Consider the following 6,215-nt stretch of genomic DNA (forward strand, 5'->3'; position numbering starts at 1 on the left):
AGTAAGTGATGATGATTGTTGGAGTTTAGTGGCGCAAGGGCCAGGTATGGCCAAAGAGCGCCATGACAGTATTAGTTCGCGCCAAGACGATGGTAATAGCTTGTTAGTGGTAGATGAATAGGGAATTATATGAACATTAGATGTGGCATGGCTGTAAAGGGGCCTAAAATCAGTCGCTGTAAAGTGCGTAAAATCTATAAGTAATAAGATTATGCAATGAGTGATTATGTGTACTATGGACATGAACAATGCATTGCGAAAGAATGATACGAGCTACAAATAATTAAAGATACAAGAATTGGCCAGAGGCACAAGTGCCTAAACAGAGCCCTTGAAACACAAGGGCCTGGAGGCATGTGCAATTTAAAAAACTATCGCAGCAACATCCTCTAGAGAGAGGATGCACTACGAACTTATTGGGCTAATCACATGTAGCACAACATCTTTCAAGAAAGCAAGGACTGCGTTGGTGCTGAAAAGTGGTTCTTTACCGAGAAACATAGCGGGATGCAGAGGAACACAATAGCGATATGCGAGAGGAAAATGTTTCTTTCTTTCTCTTTCGGCTTCCCGACACTCCAAGAGGACGTGGAGGACGGTGAGCCTGTCGCCACATCTACCACATGTTGGAGGATCATTTCCATTCAATAGAAAATTGTGAGTACCATATGTGTGTCCTATTCTGAGACGACAGAATAAGACCTCAGTACGTCGTGTTTTAGTTGTACAGGGCCAGAAACCTAACTGTGGCTTAATCAAGTGGAGCTTATTAGTTGTTTCAGCGTCCCACAGACGCTGCCAGTGGCCTCGCAGTTTCCTTCGCAAAAAAGGCTTCAGATCTGTGGAGGGAATAGCAGCAGCAGGATTAATAGCTTGTGATGTAGTTGATTTGGCCAACTAGTCTGCGAGCACATTGCCCTCGATGCCTCTATGGCCAGGCACCCAGCATATTATTACATGTCTATGAGATTGGTAAATGTTGCACAAGAGTGAGTAAAGCTCAATAAAAACAGGATTTTTATGCTTTTGTAAAGATGTTAGTGCTTTTACAAGACTTAACAAGTCTGTGAATATTATTGCTTTTTCTAGTTTTAATTTCTTGATATGTTTCACCGCAGACAGTACTGCGTATGCTTCTGCTGTGAAGATACTTGTTAGGGGTTTCAATACATCAGATTTAGAAAAGGAGGGGCCAACAGCTGCATAAGATACGCCAGCATGGGACTTGGATGCGTCGGTATAGAATTCCGACCACGAGTACTTCGATTGAAGTTCGCGGAAATGCATTGCAATTTCGAGCTCGGGAGCGTGCTTTGTGACCTCTACAAAGGGTAGATCACATTCTATCACCTGCCACTCCCAGGGCGGTGAAAGCTTAGCTGGAGGCATTAGGCGATGTTCTAGAAGTGGGATATCCATCTCTTCGCTAAGTTCTCTTACACGCAATGAGAAAGGCCGCCTCATAGAGGGTCGATTATAGAAAAGCGTTGCACACTTCAAATCATTAAGGGTTGCAGAACAAGGATGTTCACGATCGGAGTGTACTTTGAGAAAATAGGTGAAGCTGATGTATGTTCTCTGGAAATGGAGTGACCACTCATTGGATTCTACGTATAAACTTTCGACGGGGCTTGTTCTGAATGCGCCAGTGGCCAGGCGGATACCTAGATGGTGGACGGGGTCTAGCATTTTTAGCGCGCTCGGGGCGGCAGAGTGATATACTACGGCACCATAGTCCAATCGTGACCGAATGAGGCTCTTGTGAAGGTTCATTAAACACTTCCTGTCGGTGCGCCAGGATGTGTGAGATAAAATTTTCAGGAAGTTCATTGTTTTTAGGCATTTCGCCTTTAGATGTTTTATGTGGTTAATGAAAGTAAGCTTAGAGTCAAGTATGATGCCTAAAAATTTGTGTTCTTTGTTCACAGGTATTTGTTGTCCATACATTTCGATAGTTGGATCTGCAACAAGACCTTTCTTCCTGGTGAAAAGAACACAAGAACTTTTGTGGGGGTTTACTTTGAACCCGTTTTCCTCTGCCCACTTAGACACTTTGTTGAGCCCCTGCTGTACCTGTCTCTCGCACACTGCGAGGTTACAGGACTTGAAGCCTATCTGTACGTCGTCCACGTAGATGGAATAAAAGATAGCTGGTGGTAAAGAAGCACGAAGCGTGTTCATTTTAACGATAAAGAGTGTGCAACTAAGCACGCCTCCTTGGGGTACACCAGTTTCCTGCACAAAAGGTCGTGATAAAACATTGCCAACTCGAACACGGAATGTGCGATTCAGCAGAAAACTCTCAATCACATTAACATATTACCACGTATACCAAAGTGGGAGAGGTCTCTCAGTATGCCAAACCACCATGTGGTGTCGTAGGCCTTTTCTATGTCTAAAATACAGACAAGAAGAACTGTTGTGAACAAAAGCTTCGCGTATCTGCGCCTCAATACGTATCAAGTGGTCAGTGGTGGATCGACGCTCGCGAAAAACCACACTGGTATGGATCAAGCAGTCTGTTTGATTCTAGGAAATGTAATAGGCGACGGTTTATCATTTTTTCGAAGACTTTGCAGAGACAGCTTGTTAGCGCTATGGGCAGATAACTCGATACAGAGGATGGATCCTTCCCCTGCTTCAGGATAGGGATCACTATGGCCTCTTTCCAGGCAGAGGGGATCTCGCCGGAGGTCCATATAGAGTTATACAGACAGACAAGGGTTTTCTTCGTTCAGAGGGTAGGTTCTTCAACATTTCATATAATATGCGGTCAGAGCCTGGGGCAGATTGGTTGCAACAGGCGAGTGATGCATGAAGCTCTGCTAAAGAGAAAGGTAATTATATGGCTCGTTCCCGGTGCTCTTTCGGTCCAGTTTTTGTTTTTCTATTGCTGCTTTGTATTTTGTGAATTCCGGAGAATAGTGCGATGAACTCGACACATGTTCAAAATGTGCACCCAGGTGGTTCGCTTGGTCTTCCAAGCTGTCGCCCTGTGTATTTACCAAAGGGAGTGAATATGTTTGTCGTCCTCTCACCTTGTTAACCCTGTTCCATACTTTGGCCTCATCTGTATGCGAGTGTATACCTGATAAAAACTTCTGCCAACTCTCTCTTCTGGCCTGTCGGCGCGTTCTGCTGCCTTGTGACTTTATCTTCTTAAAGTTGATAAGATTCTCCGCAGTAGGTGAATCACGTAGCAACCCCCACGCTTTGTTCTGTTTCCTACGAGCGTTCCTACATTCGTCGTTCCACCATGGGACACGGCGTTTGCATGCCACACCACTTATTTCGGATATGCATTTAGAAGCGGCATCAATTATGAAGGCAGTGAAATACTCTACAGCAGCATCAATTCCTAACGAAGACATGTCAGCCCAGGAGATATTGCTAGTAAGAGTTCGAAATTTCTCCCAATCTGCTGTATCACCTTCCATCGAGGGGCTTGTGGTGGAGACTTATTTTCTGTGGTTGTTCTCAGTAATATGGGGAAGTGATCGCTCCCGTAAGAACTTTTGGTAACTTCCCATTCAAGTTCAGGAAATAGACACGGGGAGGCTATGCTAAGGTCAATAGAAGAAAAGGTTCCGTTTGCAATACAGTAAAATGTAGGTTCCTTCTTATTCAGGAGGCACGCACCAGACGAGAAAAGAAATTCTTCAACAAGACGACCTCGCGCATCGATACGAGAGTCGCCCCACAGACTGCTGTGCGCATTGAAATCGCCAAGAACAAGATAAGGTTCTGGCAATTCGTCTATAAGGGACTGAAATTCATGTTTGTGTAAGTGGTAATGTGGGGAATGTAAAGCGAGCAAATGGTGATGAGTTTGTTCAGAAGAACAAGTCGAACTGCCACTGCTTCAAGGGGTGTTTGTAGCTGCAAATGTTGACATGCTATGCGTTGTGAATTATAATGGCAACACCGCCTGATGATGCGATAGCATCGTCACGGTCTTTACGAAACGTAACATAGTGTCGGAGAAAGTTTGTATGTGTTGATTTTAAGTGCATTTCCTGTACACACAGCACTTTTGGATTGTGTTGGTAAAGAAGTTCTTGGATATCGTCGAGGTTCCTAAGAAGGCCTCTGACGTTCCATTGTATAATTTGTGTATCATAATGAAATTAAATTGGTGCTGTGTGTACTAAAAACGGAAGTATTGCCTTAGATTACAGAGCCCTTTCCAGGCCCTGTAACGCGGGATTTGTCCTTTCTGAAGCGGTCGAGGGAGCCTCGCCGCTCCTTAGGCGCTTGGTGCGCCGTCGGGATGGGTGTAGTGTCCATTGCCTCTTGAGAGGCGCCGGGCACGCGCTCTTGCGAGCGAGAAGTTTCGCGAGAGTCTCGCCGCGAAGGACGAGACATTTGTGCCCACCAGCCCGGAGGTCGATGGGGCTGCCTTTGGGCCTGAGCTGCGCCGGGTGTTACCACAGCCAGAAATGGCCGGAGAGGGTGAGGCAGCCTTGACTGCACCCACCGTGGGAGCTGCTGGTGGGCCTGCGGGTTCGCTTCGCGTAGCGCAGGCTGCCACCGAGGGCTGTTGTGGTGCCGGCCACCCTAGGGTAATCGGGCCTGTTTGCTGGTTAGGTGGAGTCGACTTAGCTACTTCCACCCTGGGGGCAGGAGCCACAAGCGACAGCTCGCGGCGCACGGGCTGGGCTGGTGGCAGTAGCCGCTGCGACGCTGCCCCTAGACGCGCCGCATCAGCGTAAGTGGTCGTGTGGAATGGTGAGCACCTTTTGCGTGCTTCCCTGAACGATATGTTTTCACGGACTTTCAGTGTTAGAATTTCTTTCTCTTTTTTCCAGCTTGGACAAGACCGGGAGTACGCTAGATGGTCACCATCGCAATTTACGCAGTGAGGTGTAGCCTCGCAATTGTCTGAGGCATGGCCTTGTACTCCACACTTGGCACAGGTGAGTCGACCACGGCAGCTCTGCGAGCCATGGCCAAATCTTTGGCATTGGTAGCATCGTCTAGGATTTGGGATATATGGTCTTACTGCTATTTTTGTGTAGCCTGTTTCGATGCTTTGTTGCAAGACGCTTAATTCAAAGGTAAGTATCAGGTGTTTCGTGGGAATTTCTTTGTTGTCCCGTCTCATAACGATGCGCTGCACATTCGTGACGTGTTGCTCCTTCCAACCTTCCAACAACTCGGTTTCAGATAGGTCGATGAGGTCTGCTTCGGATACTACCCCGCGTACTGTGTTCATGGAGCGATGCGGTGAAACAGTAACTGGGACATCACCAAAAGTCACAAGCTTGCCGAGTCTGTTGTGTTGTTCCTTATCACGTAGCTCAAGCAGAAGGTCCCCGCTTGGCATTTTGGTGACTTTATAGCCAGGGCCTAGCGTGTTGGTCAAGGTTTTCGCAACTACCAATGGGGATATGGTTCTTGCTAGTCTTTCCGTTCTCTCACTATGTACTACTTGATATCGGGGGAAGATGTCTTTAGGCCGGGTGAACAAATTGAGAAACTCATCGGTGCGTCCCCTCTTCTGAGGGAGACGATCAAGAAGTCGAGGAAAAGCGGGCGTTCCCATAACAATTTTGTGTTTTTCGGCAGCAATGGCAGCCACCCACCACGGAGTCCAACAAGGGGACGCTACAGCACTTCACGTGTAAGGCTGCAGGCGCCAGCCGTACATTGCTGCTATAACCTCATATAAAAACCCAAGAGAGGGCACCTACACAAGGTTAACCCAAGCCGCCTATGAAAAGTGTGGAAGTAACAGAAGAGAAGAGGTGACAGGACAGTGAGGACAGAAAAATAGAGAAGAAAAAGATCGGAGAGGGGGACAGGAAAAGGCGACCACCGATTTCCCCCGGGTGGGTCAGTCCGGGGGTGCCGTCTATGTGAAGCAGAGGCCAAAGAGGTGTGTTGCCTCAGCCGGGGGGCCTTAAAGGTCCGAACACCCGGCATCGGCTCAACCCCCAGGATCCCCCTTTCCCCAGACACGGCTAAGCCGCGCACGGTTACACGCGGGAGGGTCCAACCCTCATGTGCTCGGGTACGTGGTGTCGCAACTCACCAAACGCCTGCTCACGCAGACGCCCCTGCGGGGTGCAGTAAGTGATCGCAGAGCGGAAAGAATGTGAAATCTGCTGTCTTGTTTTATTTTTTCCCTGCTTGCATTTGCGGGCTGATAAATTTGTGCTGTGGATCCATCAACTTTTACAGAACAGAAACGCTGTGAGCTAGATTGACCATTC

This window comes from Dermacentor silvarum, chromosome 10 (genome assembly GCF_013339745.2).
Source record: "Dermacentor silvarum isolate Dsil-2018 chromosome 10, BIME_Dsil_1.4, whole genome shotgun sequence".
Taxonomy (NCBI): Eukaryota; Metazoa; Arthropoda; class Arachnida; order Ixodida; family Ixodidae; genus Dermacentor; species Dermacentor silvarum.